This window comes from Ambystoma mexicanum, chromosome 4q (assembly GCF_040938575.1).
Source record: "Ambystoma mexicanum isolate Mex_15411 chromosome 4q, UKY_AmexF1_1, whole genome shotgun sequence".
Classification (NCBI taxonomy): Eukaryota; Metazoa; Chordata; class Amphibia; order Caudata; family Ambystomatidae; genus Ambystoma; species Ambystoma mexicanum.
In genome coordinates, this window is record NC_090928.1 from 715,953,926 (window position 1) to 715,977,221 (window position 23,296).

The window sequence follows — 23,296 nt, forward strand, 5'->3', positions numbered from 1 at the left end:
TGAATTTGCCCATTCCTGCATTTATCAGCAAAGTTGAATCCGCCCAACTTGGCAATGTAACTGCCAAGCTGAACGTGCCCTTTTTACAATTCACCAGCCTAATCTGGTTTAGCCTTCTCCCTTGCACTATATTAGCAAAGCTAAGTCATAGCTGGCTGTACTCGCTTACAGCGCCCACGTGCTTGTACCCAACCCTTTACCCCCCATATTCATAACTGTGCTCCCCTGGCTCACCTTCATTATGTTACATTTTTGTGTCCTGAACAACAACACTTGAAAACAACAGGGAATGCTTGGAAAGCTAAAGTGCACGGTAAAACCGTGATCGTCCTTTAAACCGTTAAAAAGGAGAACATATGGTAACACAACAACAACGGTTATACTAGGAAAGTACATTTTTTAGGTGCATCATAAGTATGCTAACACATTGGTCAAATGGAGTGCTCACATTCAAACTCAGAGAAATAGGGGGGCCACCCAACTCGGCGTACCTGTCCCTAAGGAAGAACACCCTAGCTCTGGCGGGGGTGTCTCTCCCTGGGTAGCGCGTGGTGTATCGCCTACTGAATAGATATAGAGGAGAGAGCTGTCCCTCAACCTTCTATACTGGTGGCTGTGTCCAGTGACAGACACATATTGTCCAAAAAAAAGGAGAGAAAACAGAAAATAAAAAATGGTATTCTCCAGACGGTTGAGCAATGTTCAACAAGGTATGGATTAGATCTTGGGGCTGCTTGCTCTAGAGGGTAGGTACAACCTGCAGGGCAGGTCAACTGTTTTTTCCTTTTCAAAGTGTATAACTTTACTGGTGCCCGTGGGTCACTAAGGTTGGGATGGAAAACAATTCGTCTGGAGAAACCACTGGTGGATGGAGAGGTAAAACACTGCCGGGGGAAAGGCTAGAAGGCTAAAAACTGGCTCTTGTAAAAATGTTGAGCTCACTCGGTGGTGACGAGCGTGCTGCAACAGGTTATTCAAGAAAAAACTCTCTGTCGGTGTGCAAGAGATCAGAAGTGGGTCATGAGAGCCCTCATGACCGAAAAGGGTCGACCGGTTTCAATGGCGATAGGAAATTGTGCCATCTTCGTCAGGACCGTTGATTTTAGATGCAGGCTGGGTTGCCAAGGTTCAGAATGCAGCTGAACATGATCAAGAAAAATTCTGGTGTCTCCTGTAGGGAGACAAAAGAAGGGGGGGGGAACAGGGGGAAAGCACGATCAGGGCAAAAAGGGGTGGCACTGGTAACTATAAGAACAGTGCAATTGCAGAGATGAAGCTCTTACTGTGTTTGGGTGAGCATAAGAAGCATGAACTGTGAGGGTAATTAATTTCAGGAGAGGTTGAGGGTGCCTGGGCACCTGTGGTGGGTCTCACTGCCGGGGGGCTAAGAACGTGGGGGCGATAGAAGGGAAGGACTGGTGTGAAATTTAGGGGTGAGTGCACCCTATACACTAAGGATGGACGAGGTGCCATGGTGGTCAAACAACCTATGGGCCCCTATTGGGAAAAACCCGGGCTAGTGCAGTTACTTGGTGCCATTGCGAGGTGCTAAAAAACGAACAAATTGTTACCTCTGGGCATAAGTCCAATGTAGGAGGGAGGAGGCCGATGGACGTCTAGGGTGGTAGAAACAACACCACACAGTAGAAGCCCAAAACGGCAAAACAGGGCTCACAAGTCAAGCGTACCTGTTAGGAATAAAATTGATGTTAGAGTGGACTCCGGAGGCTGTGTAGGGGTCACAGCTGTGGTGCCTAGGTGGATGGCGTACCTGTGATCGGGCTGCTGCTTGTCTCCAGAGGGTCCGTGTGCTGTGTTGGATAGTACAGCTCCGGACTAGTGCTACTGGGAAAAATAAGGCCCATCGCCTATAAAAAGAACTTCGAGACACGGTTTCGCGTTGGCGTCGCCTTGACGCTCCTGGCTTCAGGCCAACGCCAAGGGCGTGTGCAGTCAGCCGTGAGACAAGCCTGAGTGCCTGTCAAAAGCACAGGAGAGCAACTACTCGGGATAACAATGGTGCGGCAAGTGTAAGGGCTAAATGGTGCTGTGGCTTACTGTCTGAATAAACAAGAACGCGTGGCTAGCATATATCGGGCCATGTGTTGGTATGGATGGTGGATGGCCACAGGGTACAACAAGGAAGAATTAAAATAAATAAAGAAATGAGGAAATGATAGATGATGGGCAACAAGTGGCTGGAAATTAAAAAATAATGCATGAAAGGGGAGAGGGAAAGGGGGGGGAGGAAATGTGAAGGAAAAGGGGAGAGGGGGGGAACGTGGTGCAATAATTGCACAGCTCATGTGGTCTCAGAAACCGACCAAGGCACAGAATGAGGCTCAAAACAAGGCTCGAAAAAATAGGGGGGAGGGGGTAAGGGGGTAAGGTGAGCAGGAGCGTGAAATGGAGGACGGGACAACTATGGTCTTGTACAGGGTCACAGTTTTAAGATAGTACTGCTAATTCGTGCCATTGGATTTGTTCATTCAATCCTTCAGAGTGGGTGTTGAGTCTATAAATCCACATTTGTTCTTTCTTAAACAGCATGTTGTTGTAATTGCCGCCTCTGCGGGGTGGTGTAACTTTTTCAATAATTGTCCATGTGAACTGTTCCGCAGTATGTCCTTTGGCTACAAAATGGGACACCAAGGGTGCAGTGAGTTTGTTCGTTCGTATACATGATCTGTGTTCGGTCATTCGAGTTCGGACTGGCCTGGTGGTCATGCCAATGTACCTCAAGTTACAGGGGCAGGTTATCATGTAAATGACGCCCTTGGTGTTGCAATTAGTGAATGTGTTCTGTGTCCATGGAGTTTTCCATCCAATCTCTATCTGTGTAGTTCTAGATGTCTGGGCGCACATGGAGCAATTGCCACAGGGCGCATGTCCCTTGGTAGGTGGAATATTCCACAGGGTCCCCTGGGTAGAAACTTCCTTAGGTGTACTGGGTATCAGGGTTTTGACTACCTTGTCTCTCACGTTACTGCGTCTCTTAAGAGCAAAACGTGGGACTGCGATCTCAGAGGCGCCTGTGTTGAGTATGGGCCAAAGTTTCTTGACTTCCCATTTAATCTTGTTGAGGAGGGGTGAATAGCTGAACACAGCTGTAAAAGTGTTGGACTCACTCGATTTAACATGTTGTTGTAGAGTGATGGAACGTGGGATGTTCCTAGCTCTTTTGCAGGTATCTTTGATGATTCTCCTTGGATAGCCTCTCTCGGCAAGTTGTGTTTGGAGTTGTTTAGACTGTCTGGTGTAGTCTGCGGTCTGTGTACACAATCTTCTGTAGCGCAGGAACTGCCCAAAGGGGAGATTATCTCTAAGTGCCTTAGGGTGTTAACTAGAGTAGCACAGTAAAGAGTTTCTGTCGGTAGTTTTTTTGTAGACACTCGAGAGCAAGTGCCCACTAGAGGCTTGAATGGCAAGGTCAAGGAAATGGGTGTTAAATCTGTCTTTTTCCATTGTGAACTTGAGGTGGGGATTCAGGGAGTTAAGCCAGATGTGGAAGGCTTCTAAGTCCTGTTCCGAGCCTCTAAATATCACAAAAATATCATCTATGTATCGCCGCCGTAGGGTTACCTTGGTGAGATAGGGATTGGTCTCAGGGTAAATGTTTAGGCGTTCGAACCAGTCCACGTAAAGATTGGCGAGGGTGGGGGCAAATGTGGCCCCCATTGCGGTGCCTGAAATCTGTTGGAAATAGGTATCTTCGAAAAGAAAATAGTTCTTGGTCAATGCTATTTCTGCGAGTGATAGAATAACAGGTGGATGGCACTCCGTGTAGATCCATACCTGAGTGTAGCATTCCGCTAAGCATTTGTAGTGTCTCCTGCTGTGGTATCCGAGTATAAAGGGACTCTATGTCGATCGTGACTAGCCATTCTGTCTCTGGGTTGTATGTGATGGTGTCTAGAAGGGTCAGCATATTAGTGGAATCTTTAACATAGCTTGTCATTTTTGGAACTTGGTCTTTGATAAAGAAATCGACATATTGTGAGAGGGGTTCCAATATGGAGCTAATCCCAGAGACAATGGGGCGTCCTGGTGGAGGTGTGAGTCCTTTATGGATTTTGGGGAGAGCGTATAATGCCGGGATCCGAGGGTGTGGGGGAGACAGAAAAACAGCTTCCCGGGCGCTAATGTATCCTTCGGCTTCGGCCTCGTGGATGATAGGTGCTATCAGAGCTTGCAAAGATGGAGTGGGGTCTCAGGGTAAAATGCAATAGCTGTTTGGGTCATTGATTAGGGTTTTAACCATTGTAATATAGTTGGTGGTATCCATAATCACAATGGCACCCCCTTTATCGTGAACCAATCATCCCATATTCTTACCAGACCTGAACAAGAGATTCTACAAAAAGGATTATCTTTTATTCCGACTGCCCGCTACGACCCGTTCCAAACCCGGGTTGAAATCACGCAGATGATGCGTAAGATACGTTTGAAGCAGTATTTTGCCAACCACACCTATGAAGACAAAGATGTGACGGGCCTTCGTCCTCCATCCCAGTACTTCCCACCCCATTGTGCTAATACCGCTGAATCAGTCACATTCGAACAAGCCTTGCTCAAAAAGATCTCTGAATTTGAATCCAACATTACTTTCATTCATAATAACTGCACCAAACCCCAATTACTCGCTCTGACATACCTAGCCAACAACCCTGATATCATGATTAAACCAGCAGATAAAGGGGGTGCCATTGTGATTATGGATACCACCAACTATATTACAATGGTTAAAACCCTAATCAATGACCCAAACAGCTATTGCATTTTACCCCGAGACCCCACTCCATCTTTGCAAGCTCTGATAGCACCTATCATCCACGAGGCCGAAGCCGAAGGATACATTAGCGCCCGGGAAGCTGTTTTTCTGTCTCCCCCACACCCTCGGATCCCGGCATTATACGCTCTCCCCAAAATCCATAAAGGACTCACACCTCCACCAGGACGCCCCATTGTCTCTGGGATTAGCTCCATATTGGAACCCCTCTCACAATATGTCGATTTCTTTATCAAAGACCAAGTTCCAAAAATGACAAGCTATGTTAAAGATTCCACTAATATGCTGACCCTTCTAGACACCATCACATACAACCCAGAGACAGAATGGCTAGTCACGATCGACATAGAGTCCCTTTATACTCGGATACCACAGCAGGAGACACTACAAATGCTTAGCGGAATGCTACACTCAGGTATGGATCTACACGGAGTGCCACCCACGTTCATTCTATCACTCGCAGAAATAGCATTGACCAAGAACTATTTTCTCTTTGAAGATACCTTTTTCCAACAGATTTCAGGCACCGCAATGGGGGCCACGTTTGCCCCCACCCTCGCCAATCTGTACGTGGACTGGTTCGAACGCCTAAACATTTACCCTGAGACCAATCCCTATCTCACCAAGGTAACCCTATGGCGGTGATACATAGATGATATTTTTGTGATATTTAGAGGCTCAGAACAGGACTTAGAATCCTTCCACATCTGGCTTAACTCCCTGAATCCCCACCTCAAGTTCACAATGGAAAAAGACAGATTTAACACCCATTTCCTTGACCTTGCCATTCAAGCCTCTAGTGGGCACTTGCTCTCGAGTGTCTACAAAAAAACTACAGACAGAAACTCTTTACTGTGCTACTCTAGTTACCACCCTAAGGCACTTAGAGATAATCTCCCCTTTGGGCAGTTCCTGCGCTACAGAAGATTGTGTACACAGACCGCAGACTACACCAGACAGTCTAAACAACTCCAAACACAACTTGCCGAGAGAGGCTATCCAAGGAGAATCATCAAAGATACCTGCAAAAGAGCTAGGAACATCCCACGTTCCATCACTCTACAACAACATGTTAAATCGAGTGAGTCCAACACTTTTACAGCTGTGTTCAGCTATTCACCCCTCCTCAACAAGATTAAACGGGAAGTCAAGAAACTTTGGCCCATACTCAACACAGGCGCCTCTGAGATCGCAGTCCCACGTTTTGCTCTTTAGAGACGCAGTAACGTGAGAGACAAGGTAGTCAAAACTCTGATACCCAGTACACCTAAGGAAGTTTCTACCCAGGGGACCCTGTGGAATATTCCACCTACCAAGGGACATGCGCCCTGTGGCAATTGCTCCATGTGCGCCCAGACATCTAGAACTACACAGATAGAGATTGGATGGAAAACTCCATGGACACAGAACACATTCACTAATTGCAACACCAAGGGCGTCATTTACATGATAACCTGCCCCTGTAACTTGAGGTACATTGGCATGACCACTAGGCCAGTCCGAACTCGAATGACCGAACACAGATCATGTATACGAATGAACAAACTCACTGCACCCTTGGTGTCCCATTTTGTAGCCAAAGGACATACTGCGGAACAGTTCACATGGACAATTATTGAAAAAGTTACACCACCCCGCAGAGGCGGCAATTACAACAACATGCTGTTTAAGAAAGAACAAATGTGGATTTATAGACTCAACACCCACTCTGAAGGATTGAATGAACAGATCCAATGGCATGAATTAGCAGTACTATCTTAAAACTGTGACCCTGTACAAGACCATAGTTGTCCCGTCCTCCATTTCACGCTCCTGCTCACCTTACCCCCTTACCCCCTTCCCCCCCTATTTTTTCGAGCCTTGTTTTGAGCCTCATTCTGTGCCTTGGTCGGTTTCTGAGACCACATGAGCTGTGCAATTATTGCACCACGTTCCCCCCCTCTCCCCTTTTCCTTCACATTTCCTTCCCCCCCTTTCCCTCTCCCCTTTCATGCATTATTTTTTAATTTCCAGCCACTTGTTGCCCATCATCTATCATTTCCTCATTTCTTTATTTATTTTAATTCTTCCTTGTTGTACCCTGTGGCCATCCACCATCCATACCAACACATGGCCCGATATATGCTAGCCACGCGTTCTTGTTTATTCAGACAGTAAGCCACAGCACCATTTAGCCCTTACACTTGCCGCACCATTGTTATCCCGAGTAGTTGCTCTCCTGTGCTTTTGACAGGCACTCAGGCTTGTCTCACGGCTGACTGCACACGCCCTTGGCGTTGGCCTGGAGCCAGGAGCGTCAAGGCGACGCCAACGCGAAACCGTGTCTCGAAGTTCTTTTTATAGGCGATGGGCCTTATTTTTCCCAGTAGCACTAGTCCGGAGCTGTACTATCCAACACAGCACACGGACCCTCTGGAGACGAGCAGCAGCCCGATCACAGGTACGCCATCCACCTAGGCCCCACAGCTCTGACCCCTACACAGCCTCCGGAGTCCACTCTAACATCAATTTTATTCCTAACAGGTACGCTTGACTTGTAAGCCCTGTTTTGCCGTTTTGGGCTTCTACTGTGTGGTGTTGTTTCTACCACCCTAGACGTCCATCGGCCTCCTCCCTCCTACATTGGACCTATGCCCAGAGGTAACAATTTGTTAGTTTTTTAGCACCTCGCAATGGCACCAAGTAACTGCACTAGCCCGGGTTTTTCCCAATAGGGGCCCATAGGTTGTTTGACCACCATGGCACCTCGTCCATCCTTAGTGTATAGGGTGCACTCACCCCTAAATTTCACACCAGTCCTTCCCTTCTATCGCCCCCACGTTCTTAGCCCCCCGGCGGTGAGACCCACCACAGGTGCCCAGGCACCCTCAACCTCTCCTGAAATTAATTACCCTCACAGTTCCTGCTTCTTATGCTCACCCAAACACAGTAAGAGCTTCATCTCTGCAATTGCACTGTTCTTATAGTTACCAGTGCCACCCCTTTTTGCCCTGATCGTGCTTTCCCCCTGTTCCCCCCCCCCTTCTTTTGTCTCCCTACAGGAGACACCAGAATTTTTCTTGATCATGTTCAGCTGCATTCTGAACCTTGGCAACCCAGCCTGCATCTAAAATCAACGGTCCTGACGAAGATGGCACAATTTCCTATCGCCATTGAAACCGGTCGACCCTTTTCGGTCATGAGGGCTCTCATGACCCACTTCTGATCTCTTGCACACCGACAGAGAGTTTTTTCTTGAATAACCTGTTGCAGCACGCTCGTCACCACCGAGTGAGCTCAACATTTTTACAAGAGCCAGTTTTTAGCCTTCTAGCCTTTCCCCCGGCAGTGTTTTACCTCTCCATCCACCAGTGGTTTCTCCAGACAAATTGTTTTCCATCCCAACCTTAGTGACCCACGGGCACCAGTAAAGTTATACACTTTGGAAAGGAAAAAACAGTTGACCTGCCCTGCAGGTTGTACCTACCCTCTAGAGCAAGCAGCCCCAAGATCTAATCCATACCTTGTTGAACATTGCTCAACCGTCTGGAGAATACCATTTTTTATTTTCTGTTTTCTCTCCTTTTTTTTGGACAATATGTGTCTGTCACTGGACACAGCCACCAGTATAGAAGGTTGAGGGACAGCTCTCTCCTCTATATCTATTTAGTAGGCGATACACCATGCGCTACCCAGGGAGAGACACCCCCTCAGGGCTAGGGTGTTCTTCCTTAGGGACAGGTACGCCGAGTTGGGTGGCCCCCCTATTTCTCTGAGTTTGAATGTGAGCACTCCATTTGACCAATGTGTTAGCATACTTATGATGCACCTAAAAAATCTACTTTCCTAGTATAACCGTTGTTGCTGAACAACAACACACCTTGCAGTTCTAGCAGTTACATATCACTGAGAAACGGACTAGCCAAACTCGGCTGCCCAAGACACTTCCCTATTCCTTGCCCCACTCCATTCCTGCCCACCTTACCACCCTTCCCCCTACCACCTACAGTCATCATACGACCAAAGCTAGCCCCATACCAGATAACACACTGCTCAAAACTCCTAGCCCTCCTAAGTATGATTACACCATCACTGATACCATCCAGTCCATACCACCAGGCTTCCAGCTAGCAACCAACCCGGACCTTTTTACCCGCAACAATAGACTAGGCTCGAGACTTCACACCACACCCAGCAAGTCGCCCACTATACCCACAATCAAGAAAACCAACAAGAAAGATATCCCTAAAAGGTGCACTACTCAATGCCAGATCCCTTGTCGCTCACCCCACTGAAATTGCCAACATCATCCTCTCAGCAGATCTCGACCTCCTTGCCATTACAGAAACATGGCTACACGAGGCAGCCGGACCCTATCTAACCCTTGCCGTTCCCAACAATTACTCCATCCACAGAGCGGATAAAGCTAATGCTTGCGGTGGAGATGTAGCATTCATCTTCAAATCCTCACTTGACCTCAGATCCATCACCACCCTTCCACTTGAATCATGTGAGCACCTCTCTATCAAAATACAAACTACCCCTAAGAGCTCTATCAACATGCAACTTATATACAGACCCTCAGGTCCCACAGGCACATTTGAGGAAGATATTACCTCATTAATAGCCAAGAATTCCAAGCCCTCCTCACAAAACATCATTCTAGGAGACTTTAACCTCGGGTACAATGACCCTAATGACTCGCATGCATCTTCCCTCACCAATGCCCTAACAGAACACAACTACACTCAAGTCATCACACTACCTACACATCAGAAAGGCAGAACCATCCACTGGGTCACAGCCCACAATTGCAACATCACCTGTAAAACACCCCAACCTCTCGCATGGACAGACCATTCCCTCATAATGTTCGACATTAGCATTAACAATCCCAATCCCAAACATTCCCCGCTCGCACCGGCCTGTCTAACCAGAAATAAGCGTAACATCACAGCAGACACCCTCACACCACTGGTTCTCCCCCTCCTTAATTCGCTTCCAACCACTGTTGACCTCAGCCTCCTAGTCAGCACTTACAATTATGCCATGTCTAACGCCATCGATGTTGTGGCCCCTCTCAAGTTACGTAAAGGCAAACCTAGAGCGCATCTGAACTCTTGGTTTACACCTGAACTCAAAATCCTCAGGAAACAGAAGGCCAAACTGGAAACCCTATGGAAAACTACCCCTTCAGCCGATAACAAAATCAATCTAATAACCTTCTCCTCCCACTACAAAAAAGAAATCATCCGTACTAAGAAGGAAGCCTACAATGTCAGAATTGATAAGTCAGGATCCTCCACTAAGGAACTCTTCATCATCTTGAAAGAACTAGAAAACCCTAACCCACCTACTGACACTTGCGTGAAAGACAAACCCTGGTGCACCAGCATCCAAAATGCCCTTGTTAACAAAATCTCTGGCCTCCAAACCAAAATTGAGACCAAACGACTACAACTTTCCAACAGCAACTCCTCTACCCCTAGCATACCCACCCCCACCAATACCTCAGCTGGTTTCACATTCAAACAGGTTCCCATACCAGAAGTCCAAAAAATCATAGTATCTCTCAAACCTTTGAACTGCAAAGGGGACAGCTGCCCTGCCCAGATCATCAAAGATGCTGCTAGAGACCTTTCTCCCTTCATCGCCAAACTCATAAACCTATCCTTCTCCACCAACTCTATACCTGACAATCTGAAACAATCATGGGTTCTCCCTCTCCTCAAGAAACAATCTTTAGACCCAGCCATTCCCACAAACTACAGGCCGATCACCACGGTCCCCTTCCTTCTAAAAATCCTCAACAGAGTTGCATACTTACAAATTCAGGAATACCTAGAATCCAATCAACTACTAGGGCTACGTCAGTCTGGCTTTCGACCTCAACACGGAACTGAAACGGCCCTTGTTGACCTCAAAAGTCAGATTGATGACATCAAAGACAAAGGAAAAGCGGTCATACTACTCCTTCTTGATCTCTCAGCAGCCTTCGACCTGGTTGATCATAAAATACTTTGCAACCACCTCTCATCACCGCCCACTTCTCACCTTCAGCGGTCAGCTGGAAACAATCTTTCTTAGCCAACAAAAAGAGTCTTTTCACCGGCAGCTGCAGCAGACCCTATCCCCATCACCTGTGGCGTACCGCAAGGATCTTGTGTCTCCTCCACCCTCTACAATATTTTTACAAAACCCCTCTTTGACATACTGGATCATCTGGGTGTCACCTAGACCAACTATGCGGATGACACCCAGATACTCCTCACCATCTCCGGCAACTACCTGGCTGACGTCACCAGGATCAACAAAATCTTCTCCATCATTCAGGCATGGATGGCCACACACGGCCTCTGCCTGAATGATGAGAAGACAGAACTCCTCCTGGTCGGCTCCCCCATTAATCTACAGAAACTTAGCCCTGATTACTCCAACATCACCATCGATGGCAACTCTATCCCCATCGCCAAAGACGTTAAAACCTTAGGCTTCTATCTTGACGCCAACACCAACCTCTCAGAACAAGTCAACATGACTTCTTCTACAACCGCCTACACTGGGAAATTAATTAGAGCTTGCAGACCTTTTCTATCCACGAATAGCTGCCTCACACTGGCGAGGGCGCTTATACAATCTAAGCTTGACTTCTGTAACAGCCTTTATCTAGGGGCTAACCAAGCCATAACTAATAAACTCCAAATTCTCCAAAACAATGTGCTGCGCGCTGCACTAAACATCCCTAGGAGAGAGCACATCTCCCCCATCAGAATCTCTGCAAATGGCTCTCCATTCAACAAAAAATCAACTTAAAAAATCTCTGCCCCACTTACAAAGCTCTAAATCGCCTTGCCCCCCCTATCTTACCAACAAACTCTCTGTGAAACCTAACACGAGAATCACCAGATCCACCAACTCTCTTTGCCTCATGGTGCGCAGATTCTCTTCCAAAAGAGCTGGTGGCTCAAGCTTCTCGGTCCTCGCCCCGCAACTCTGGAACTCCCTACCGCTGAACATCAAGTCTGCCGCCTCATTCCACATGTTCAGGAAACTAGCCATTGGGTGGCTTTTGGACAAACAGTAAACTAATCCTTAGCCCGACCAAGACCACATTTACTGTATATATGTACATACTATTCAAATGTTTTAATAGTTTACCCTAATTTACACTGACTGTATATATTTTATATTACCTCTACATATTGTATAACTGTAAATTCTACATATACTGTACCCTATGTAACTTGTCTTTAAGCGCCCTCTTACTCCAGGGTCGGGTGTGCTATATAAATAAAATAAACAAACAAACAAACAAACAAACATTCTGCCACCAACTATCCTGCTCACAAAGCTAACTGTGCAGAGTATCCAAACCCTTCACTTAATGCCAGATACATAGCACTTATTATCATGCCAATACAATTTACACATTATCGGGTATGTACAGAAAGTTTGCTTCACCCAATGCCAGGTATCTGCAGTATGCACCCTTTAACAACTCTTTAATTCGTGCCAATTTCTCAATACATTAACATGCCATTCATTAAATACTATATATCTTGTAGAGAAAACGCCCATCTACTAAAGTCAAATATGTACTGCAATCACAATTGACCCAATGCCAGGCTCGCTCAAGATTGAGCATACTTGACTAGTAAGAATAAATATGGTACGTGGGCACAGCTTCTGCTCACTTCAATTGTTACATTTGGAGTAGTCGTAACTTATATATAAGAATGGGGTGCAAACCCCATGTTAAGTGCCTCTCTGCCGGGCACACAAAATAATTGGGAAGAAAAGGACCAAGGCTCTCTAGCCTTCGGTGTGGGCTGAAGATCCAAACATCCACTCGATGGTTCATATATCGTTTGTTCTTTTTGTCATATTATTCTTCACAAGCTTTTATAGTTCGATGTAAAGCAAACTCCTTTGTACTTCTGTTAGCCAACAACTGGCTTCGAATTTATTAGTTAAATATTGAATGCAGATGCATCAATCGCCGATGCATTTCAGACTATAAAGTCCTTCCTCAGGGCATATACATGTAATCTTCGTCATTGTTACACTACGGCAGCAAAGAGCTTTCTTACGAAGAAATTCCCGACCATGGAATCCGCTTTGGCATCGTTACAAGTTGCCTTGGAAACTGTTCAGGTCACGTAAACCTGCTAGTCAGCTGATTGGACGTGCTTCACTTACATGGAAGCCACGCCCCCTTATTTCTTAAAGCCTTCAGCCGCGGGAACTTCGTTGCTGCTAATTGTACGTTACTATGTGCCTTTTCGTAGCCCGCCTACGGCACTGTTTGTCTTCCTCAGATTACCCTCTGTGAACCTTTTGACTCTGAACTCTCGTTACCAGACCTCGGCTTTGTACTCTGTTTCCGCTTATCTGGATTACCCTAAGGACTTGTTGCCACGGTAGTTTTCTACTGCCGTTAAACCGCAGGAGCCTCCCCGCTCATCCTTCAGTTCTATGGGCTCTGCGGCTCTTCACTTCGGCTCAAAACTGAACTCCAGTTCTCATTCATTTTACGCTTGCACGAACGCTTTTGCGTTCCATCTGATTTCCGGCTCTACGATCAAGATCTGCTGAGATCCGCCTCAGCGCGATGCTGCTTGGTCCTTTTCTTCCTGTTCTATCTGAATCATCTATTTGGAATATAAGACCATTCCTACCAGTGCTGCTTATCAAGGACTGCTTTTGCTCCAACTATCTGATTAACTGTGTTCGCATACTGAGAGACTTTTTTTTTTCTACTGAAGTGCATTTACGAACGCTTTCCAGGACATGCACCAACCCGGCCCTAGTGCGTCCCTCGTGCCGTACGGGTTGTCTTCCCTATACTAACTTTCCCTTTTTATTATTTTTTCCTGTCGTTTTCATCAACCATTTGGATTTTGTATTCCCTATTGAAACTGGTCCAGGATTTCCGCTCAGGTCTACTCACATACACTATCTCAGGTACCGGCAGTTCTATTGTGTTTAATAGAATTAATTAAAAAGAAACAAGTTAGGCATAATACTCACAACCTTTCTGTACCTCTTTGCAGCATTGGTCTGGCGGTGTGCTCAATCCCGCTCTTTTGCATTATAGACTACTCTGTCTGTTCTTACATAAATAGCAGAGTGGTACATCGTGAAAAAGAGCCCCTCTCGAAGAGGAAGCCTTATTCTTGAAATCAGGGGACCTGGGTTTTCGGAGACGTCTACGGCTCATCCTACATCTCGATCCAGGTTGGGGTCATGCACACCTTCCGGCTCAGTGAGTAACAGAATTAGCAGCCTAGAAAGATGTCGACTGAGGCTACCGATGCTTTAAACCAAATTGTGCAGATGGTTACTGATCTCCGGACTGACCTGACAAGTGCACAAGAAGCATTGCGCCAACGCATGGACGCAATTCAGTCTCTCGTCACTACTCCAGCAGCACAGGCAGGCGCTGGTGCTATGGCTTCTGGGTCTGGTTTTCCAGCACCCATTCAAGAAAGCGCTCCTGTGTTGCTTACTACCCAGTTCCCATTGGCTCCTCTGGAAAGGCTTTTGGGAGATCCCAAACAATACAGGATGTTCATTAATCAGTGAAAATTGCATTTCCTATGCCGTCCTACCTCCTTTCCCACTTCCACCACCAAATCGGCTTTTGTTCTTTCTCATTTAGGTGGTACTGCCGCAGCCTGGGCCAATCCCCTGCTTGAGTCCAAAAGTCATGTACTGTACAATTGCGATGCTCTTCTTTCCATGATGAGCAAGGTGTTTGATACCAGATACACTACCCAAGCCACGGATTTAGAGCTACTCAAACATCGACAAGGCAATTCTTCCTTGTTGGTTTATCTCGCTCAGTTTAACCAGCTGGCGGCGGAAACCGACTGGCCCGAGGAGAAAAAAGCAGCAGTGTTTTATCAAGGACTTTCGGATGAACTTAAGGATATTTTGTCCACTGTCCCTTTGGTGCCTACAGCTTTCGGGGAATTGCTCGACTTGGTGCAACAAATCGACGCCCGAAAGGCAGAAAGACGTGGAGAAAAGAAGGCCACACCCGTACTACCGGCCTCAGAAGCCATCTCGGCACCTCTGCCTCTCCCTGAACCCATGCAAATCGGTGCTGTTAAAACTCCTTTAACGCCAGCTCAACGGGAGTATCGTAGGTCCCACAATCTGTGTATGTAATGTATTGCCTCTGACCATCTTTTACCGGAGTGTCCAAAGAAACCCAAAAGAAAGACGGGAAACGCCAAATCCCGACAGTAGACAGAGTCCCTATGTCGGGAGGTCCAAATCAGGACTCAGCTTGGATCGTCTCAACTCATCCATCTTCCTGTCACATTTTCTTTGACTCCTGGACCATCCATTGAGGCCCAGGCCGTTATTGATTCAGGAGCCACAGGCAACTACATTGACCATGGTTTCGTCTCAATAGCAGGGATCCCTTCGATTCTCAAGAAAACAACCTGAGCCAGTCAATTCAGTAGACGGTTCAACCCTTGTTTCTGGAATGGTCACCCATCAGACAGTGCCCATGGTCATGTACACTGAGACCATTACATTTGACGTTATTAAGGCTCCAGCTTATAGAGTCATTCTAGGTATTCCATGGCTTTGTTCCCACAACCCTGTTATTGACTGGGTCACACACCATATACAGTTCCCTTCTACTGTATGTAACCTTCAGTGCACGCCTTTACATGGTTTTATTCAGAATACTCCTATTAATACCCTTGCATCTTCTTCCCTGCAAATCGGAGCCATTACTACTGTCACCTCACCATCTGTTCCTACAGATTACGCCGAATTCCTGGATGTGTTCGACAAGGGCATGGCTGAAACCCTACCACCCCATAGGATCTACGACTGCCCCATAGACTTAATGCCCGGGGCAAAGATTCCTGTGGGAAGGGTGTATTCTCTTACCCTAAAGGAGGATGCTGTGCTAAAGGAATACCTCGATAAAACACTTGCTATGGGGTTTATTAGACCGTCTAAATCACCAGCGGCGTCCCCACTCTTCTTTGTACCTAAAAAAAGAAGGAGATCTTCGTCCCTGTATTGATTACAGAGCCCTGAATGCAGTTACCATAAAAAATCAATAACCACTTCCACTGATTTCTGTTCTTCTCGATCAATTGGGGTCTTCTCGGATTTTCACTAAGTTGGACCTCAGAGGAGCATACAATCTGGTGCGCATGAGAGAAGGGGTGTTATGACCGGCTCTTGGTCATAGGGTTCACTCCAAGGGACACTCAGGATACACAGGCCAGGTACGCATAGTGGTTACTTTATTAAGGTCCTTCTGTTACAAGGATCAGATGTCATCATAGTTATTAGGAGATAAAGAGGAAAGGGACAGGATCCCACTGGCTCCCACCACCCAGGCTCACATAATCTAACTGCCTGGGTTAGAACCCATTCAACCCCAAACATTCTAATCTCACACTCCAGACTCACAGCCTACATTCTGATGGTGACATCAATCCTGGCTCAGCACACATGCAAGTATAAGAGCCAACCCTAATACCTCCTTTCCTACAACAAACAAACACACCTCAAACACACACTTAGAGAAAGCAACCCTAACACCTCCTCCTCTTGCATAAAGAGCAACACACACTTTCACAACAGCAAGACACACCTCACTCTCAGCAGAGTTCCGTTAACCCCAGAGATTGAACAAACAGGCGTAACTAACATCCTAAGACAGTCCCAGCCGCCACAACTAACATTCCCAACCAATCAAAACATCACAAATCGCCTTCCGTTCCCGCCTGCCACAAAGGAACCTCGAACTGCCACTTTCGAGCACTAACCGCCCACATCGGCAAACAAACCACAACACTACCAAGACCAACCAAACACAAAGCTCCTTCCGTTCCTCTCTGCCACAAAGGAACCTCGGACTGCCACTTCCGAGTACTAACTCCCAAAACCGGGAAAAACCAGGTACTGTCATAACTGCGCAAGATACTTACTAACAACCCAACAATCTACCTGGGTCACCAAGAAACCACAGTCACAACTCATGCCGCTGTCAAATCCATTCCAAAATTCAAGCAACACAGACACACCTAATCACCAGTCACTCACCTCATCACACCAATAAAGAAAAACGCAACCAGCTGTCACTAAACAACCACCACCAGCATAACGCTACAAATGTTGGCCAGACAAATGAGCCCTTCAAAACCAAATAAACACCGCAAAGTGAACACAGCTGCAGATGAAACGTTGCCAGGCTTCTGAAATTGATCAAGAGCGGACTCAAGAACAATTCCAAAAGTCACCTAAAGTTAAAAGAAAACACTAAATGCAATGTAACTTGCATCTCCAGAATTCCAAGCAATCCCTGGACCTTAACAACTCCAGGGTCACCAAAAACATCAAAGCTTCTTACAGCTTCAAGTAAACTCCGCAGAGCTAGACACCTTCAAAAACAACATAGAAGCTTCACACAGCTTCAGGCACTAGTCCCCTGCTAGATGCCTCTGGACTGCTCCGCAGAGCCACAATCCAAAACAACATAAAAGCTTCACTAGGTTTCATGTGAACTCCTCAGAGCCACCAATCATCACAAAAACACAGCTTTGCAAAGCTTATGGTACTAGTCTCCTACTAGGTACCTCTGGACCCCTCAGAGTCACTAACCAATTAATCAAAGTTCCAACTAGCTTCTATACTAGCCTACCACTAGTAACATCACTAACCCCACAGGGCCTCAAAACACCAAACACCTCCAACTCTGCAGAGTCCCCTGACCAACCCTGGTCATGTACATCAATTAAAACATATTCCAAAAACAATAAAAGATTTTAAAACCCAACACTGGTCATGCACCAACACTAAAACATTCACATACTGCTACAACACACACACAAACACAGGATGTTCAAAATACAGACAACCCCGGCATAGAATGTTAACTGCTAAGGAGCGCTGCAGTCACTCTGGCAGTCATCATGGGTTGCACATCCATACACGCACAAACAGAACATCACGCCTACAATGCCTGAAAAATGGTTATAGTAAGCATTGCAATGACATATCAATAATCACATTATAAATTGCAGATCTCATTTCCTAAAAGTCCATGTTGCCAAAGCATGGGCAACTCTAAATGCTGAAATGACTCAAAGATTGTGGTAACCATTAATGACCAACATCACTCTTATTGTGCTTTAAGATCACAATTCTCACACCACACACACACAAGCAAAACATAGTCTTAGGATGATCAGAACATTGAAACATAGTACATCCAAGTCACATTTTCTAAAAGTCCATGTCGCCATTAAACAGGTAACCTAATATGCTAAAATGCCTCAAAACGTTATACTAAGCATAATAGGATCAACACACTTTGATTGTCCACCTCAATCAACCTCATATGTGCCACTCACACACAACCCCTGTCACAACACAAATGTGGAAACCAACTTTAAATGAGACCTAAACGTCCATGTTGCCAACTGGGGCCAACTCTAAAACCAACCTGCAATGCCTCAAAATGGTTACATCTAAAATAAAATGCATCTCCTATTCTAAGTGCAACATCATTCTCACTAATACTTTTCATGGTAATTCACTACTAATGCACAACAGTACTCTTCAGTCACTGCTTGCCACATCGTTGCTCAATCCATTATGACATTTTACTTTTAAATGAAACTCCAAAATTTCTTCTGCAAGCATAAACTAATCATCCCCAAAAACTACTATCATAACAAGGGGACGAGTGGAAGACTGCATTCAAGACACGATATGGGTTGTATGAATACTTAGTGATGCCTTTCGGGCTTTGTATTGCCCCGGCCACTTTTCAGGCTTTCATGAATGACTTGTTTCATGACATCTCAGACTAGTATGTTGTCATATATTTAGACGACATATTGATTTATTCACACACCCTTACTGAACACATTCAACACGTAAAAACTGTACTCCAATGTCTAAGGGAGAATCATCTATTTGTAAAAGCTGAAAAATGCATATTCCACGCTTCTGAGGTGGAATTCCTGGGTTACAATCTCACCAACAAAGGGGTGCGTATGAGCAAATCCAAAGTGAAGGCCATACTTGAATGGCCAGCACCCAAGACAGTTAAATCCCTCCAATCTTTCTTGGGTTTCGCCAACTTTTATAGACGGTTTGTTCATGGATTTTCTGTTCTTTCAGCGCCTCTTACCTCACAAAACAGTGTTAAAACTCCCTACGATTGGTCACCTGCGGCACAACAGGCTTTCGACCGATTAAAATCAGCTTTCGTCTTTGCACCTGTCCTTAAACACCATGATCCTGATCTTCCTTTATATGTGGAGGCTGACGGCTCAGGTACCGCTATAGGAGCAGTCTTGTCCCAAGAATGTCCACATACTGGGGAAATGCACCCCGTAGCCTTTTTTTCTCGCAAATTAACAACATACGAAAAGAACTACTCCATCACGGAACGGGAACTGCTGGCAATCAGGGATGCCTTCGCTGAGTGGCGACATCATTTGCTTGGAGCACGTCATCCTGTCACTGTGTATTCTGATCACAGAAGTCTTTTGGCTTTCAAATCTATGAAGTGTCTCACGGCTAGACAGGCAAGATGGCATTTGTTCTTTTCGCGATACCAATTCCATATAACCTATCGTCCTGCCAGGGCTCAGGTATCAGCTGATGAGCTATCACGTCTTCATTCGCAGGGTGACCCATCCAAGACGGAGCCTCCTATGCTTCTCCCAAACAAGGTTGTTTGCGGATGCATGGTACAGCCCTCCTTGCGTAATATCATTGAGCAATGGACGCTTGAACATCCAAAAGAGGTCCAGGAACTCAATATGGATTTGTCTCAAGGTCTACCCATCATTCAGGGGCGTATTTTCATACCTCCCGGTCAGGGTCGTTTATTGGCGCTCCAGTGGGCACATGATTCTGTGGTTGCCGCACATCCAGGCCAAAAGAAAATACTGGAATCTCTACAGCGATGGTCTTGGTGGTCTAACATGGCTCGTGATGTGCAAGATTACATTGCTACCTGTGCTATATGTGCCCAGTGTAAATCCGCCAGGTCCAAACCAGTGGGCTTATTGCGGCCTTTACCGGTTTCTCATAAACCTTGGCATATAGTATCGATGGACTTTATTGTGGAATTGCCAGAAGTTCAGGGACATGATACCATATGGGTAGTCGTGGATTACTTCACAAAATACGCTATTTTTGTACCTTGTTCAGGGTTGCCTTCTGCTTCCCGTTTGGCCAGACTGTTTATGGCTAATGTCTTCAGATATTTTGGTCTCCCTTCCATCATTGTGTCTGATCGGGGTACACAATTCACTTCAAGATTCTGGAGGGCGCTTACTACCTCTTTGGGAATCGATGACAGGTATTCTTCATCCTATCATCCTCAAACAGATGGCCAAACTGAAAGACTTAATTCCACTATTGAACAGTATTTGCGCTGCCTTCGTCTCCAGTTCCAACAGACTTGGTACACCGCACTGCCACAAGCGGAATTCGCATATAACCATTCCATACATTCTTCCATGGGGTATCCCCCTTTTTTGCATTACACGGTTTACACCCGAGGTCTTTACCATTGACTCTTCCCTTACCTGAGGCCTCTCCTGCTGCGTTGGCCTGCGTAAGAGACCTAGACCACGTACATCCGGATGTACGTTGCCATCTACTGCGGGCTCAGGAGCATGCAAAAAGGGCAGCGGACGCTCGCCGGCTGCCGGCACCGGACTATCGGACTGGTATGAAGGTTTGGTTGTCCTCCCGCAACCTGCCTATTGCGGGTAAGCGTTCCTTGCTGCCACGCTTTGTTGGTCCTTTCCGCGTTTCCTCTGTGATCAATCCTGTCGCGGTTAAATTGGATCTCACAAGGAATTGGCGTATTCACCCTGTGTTTCATGTTTCACTAATAAAGCCATTTCTTCCGTCCACTCGGATGCCTGCATGCCCTGCGCCTATCATGGTGGATGGGGGGGAGGAGTATGAGGTCTCCCGCATCCTTGACTGTAGGATCTCTAGGGGTTCTGCTCTTTATTTAGTGGACTGGAAGGGGTTTGGACCCGAGGATCGTACTTGGGAGCCTTTGTCCAATCTGCATTGCCCCGATCTCTTGCGGGAATTCCATGCCGCCCAGGGGTTGCCAGCTTTTTTGGGGGCGGATGCTGTTACACTACGGCAGCAAAGAGCTTTCTTACAAAGAAATTTCCGACCCTGGAATCCGCTTTGGCATCGTTACAAGTTGCCTTGGAAACTGTTCAGGTCACGTAAATGTGCTAGTCAGCTGATCGGACGCGCTTCACTTACACGGAAGCCACGCCCCCTTGTTCCTTAAAGCCTTCAGCCGCGGGAACTTCGTTTCTGCTAATTGTATGTTACTACGTGCCTTTTCGTAGCCCGCCTATGGCACTGTTTGTCTTCCTCGGATTACCCTGCGTGAACCTTTGACTCTGAACTCTCGTTACCAGACCTCGGCTTTGTACTCTGTTTCCGCTTATCTGGATTACCCTAAGGACTTATTGCCACGGTAGTTTTCTACTGCCGTTAAACCACAGGCGCCTCCCCGCTCATCCTTCAGTTGTACGGGCTCTGTGGCTCTTCACTTCCACTCAAAACTGAACTCCAGTTCTCATTCATCTTACGCTTGCACGGACGCTTTTGCGTTCCATCTGAGTTCCGGCTCTACGATCAAGATCTGCTGAGATCCACTTTAGCGCGACGCTGCTTGGTCCTTTTATATAAAACCATTCCTACCAGTGCTGCTTATCAAGGACTGCCTTTGCTCCAACTATCTGATTAACTGTGTTCGCATACTGAGAGACTGTTTGTTTTTTCTACTGAAGTGCATTTACGAACGCTTTCCAGGACATGCACCAACCCGGCCCTAGTGCATCCCTCGTGCCGTCCGGGTTGTCCTCCCTATACTAACTTTCCCTTTTTATTATTTTTTCCTGTCGTTTTCATCAACCATTTGGATTTTGTATTCCTTATTGAAACTGGTCCAGGATTTCCTCTCAGGTCTACTCACATACACTATCTCAGGTACCGGCAGTTCTATTGTGTTTAATAGAATTAATTAAAAAGAAACAAGTTAGGCATAATACTCAAAACCTTCCTGTATCTCTTGCAGCATTGGTCTGGCGGTGCGTTCAATCCTGCTCTTTTGCATTATAGACTACTCTGTCTGTTCTTACATAAATAGCAGAGTGGTACATCGTGAATAAGAGCCCCTCTCGAAGAGGAATCCTGATTCTTGAAATCAGGGGAACTGGGTTTTCGGAGACGTCTATGGCTCATCCTACATCTCGATCCAGGTTGGGGTCACGCAGCCCTTCCGGCTCGCCGAGTAACAGTCATGCAAGTCAAACAGCGGTCAATATATCACAACATCAAGAGAAGTTACTATTGCAATACCCCACATATCAAAATAATTAAGCGCGATCCTCTCCATGCACGTTAATGTTATTAGCGAGTCGGTATCAGCCGGCATTGAGCAAATCACCATTAACCACATCCATAATGTTCGATGTATTCGTTATGAAAACATCATATGAAAGATATGTCAAATACATAAAATAACACATTGGACCAAAAAAACATACACGACAAATTACCATAAGATAGACAACTTAAAGAAGGCAGAAAGAAAAATAAAAAAGTATATCAGTCAGAGCAGCATATTATGCTTACATGTATTCAATCCCAATACACGATCATATCTGATATCTTCAATAATTTCTTCATGCAACAAGGGAATAGTGTAGTCTATACGCAGGCTTTCCTGAGATAGGAATGCCACTGTCCAACCTGGTGCTAATCATAAGTGCTCAGTGAGTTCCTCTTGATCATATTAGATATATAACCTGTGGCTGGGTGCAAATAAGTGCTTCCCAATTCACCCTGTTTTGTTTCTTCTAACATAGTCTGACCTGCGAGACTCATGGTGAGTCTAATCCTTTCTCGACCTGGTACAGTCGTCAAACTCACAGTCTGAAAAAATATATAGTGATCAAGGAAAGGACAAACAATAAACATATGTCATTTTAAATTGTACCTAAAGAAAAGCCTTGCACCTACTGTGGCATGTGTATGTCTGCTTGTGTTGAATGCAGAATTCCTCGCCGCAACGCTTCCATCTGAGCATCCTGAGTAAAAGCTGTTTAAGTAAACTAAATGTTGCTATGGCAGCAGTGTCTGCAGTGCATGTCCATCAATACGCTGCAACTATACAGCATGATCAACAGTGGTGTCAATGCTGTCAGCCATCTTGAAGTAGAAAATACAACGGGAATAGTGATGAGCTTATCCCATTACTGGTTTCAACCAGACCACACATAGGTTGGTAGTTTATTTTGCCTGTCAATGTTGATAATCCTGTGCTGATAGCATCAATCACTTGCTATATATAGCAAAACCTACATTATGTAACACCATAGTCAAAATCTCCATGAAGCACTACATATGATAGTCAGTTATTATGTGGAAACAGCTTATGAATGGTCGGGATACAGAATGGTAAGGTAGACAGAACTAATTACA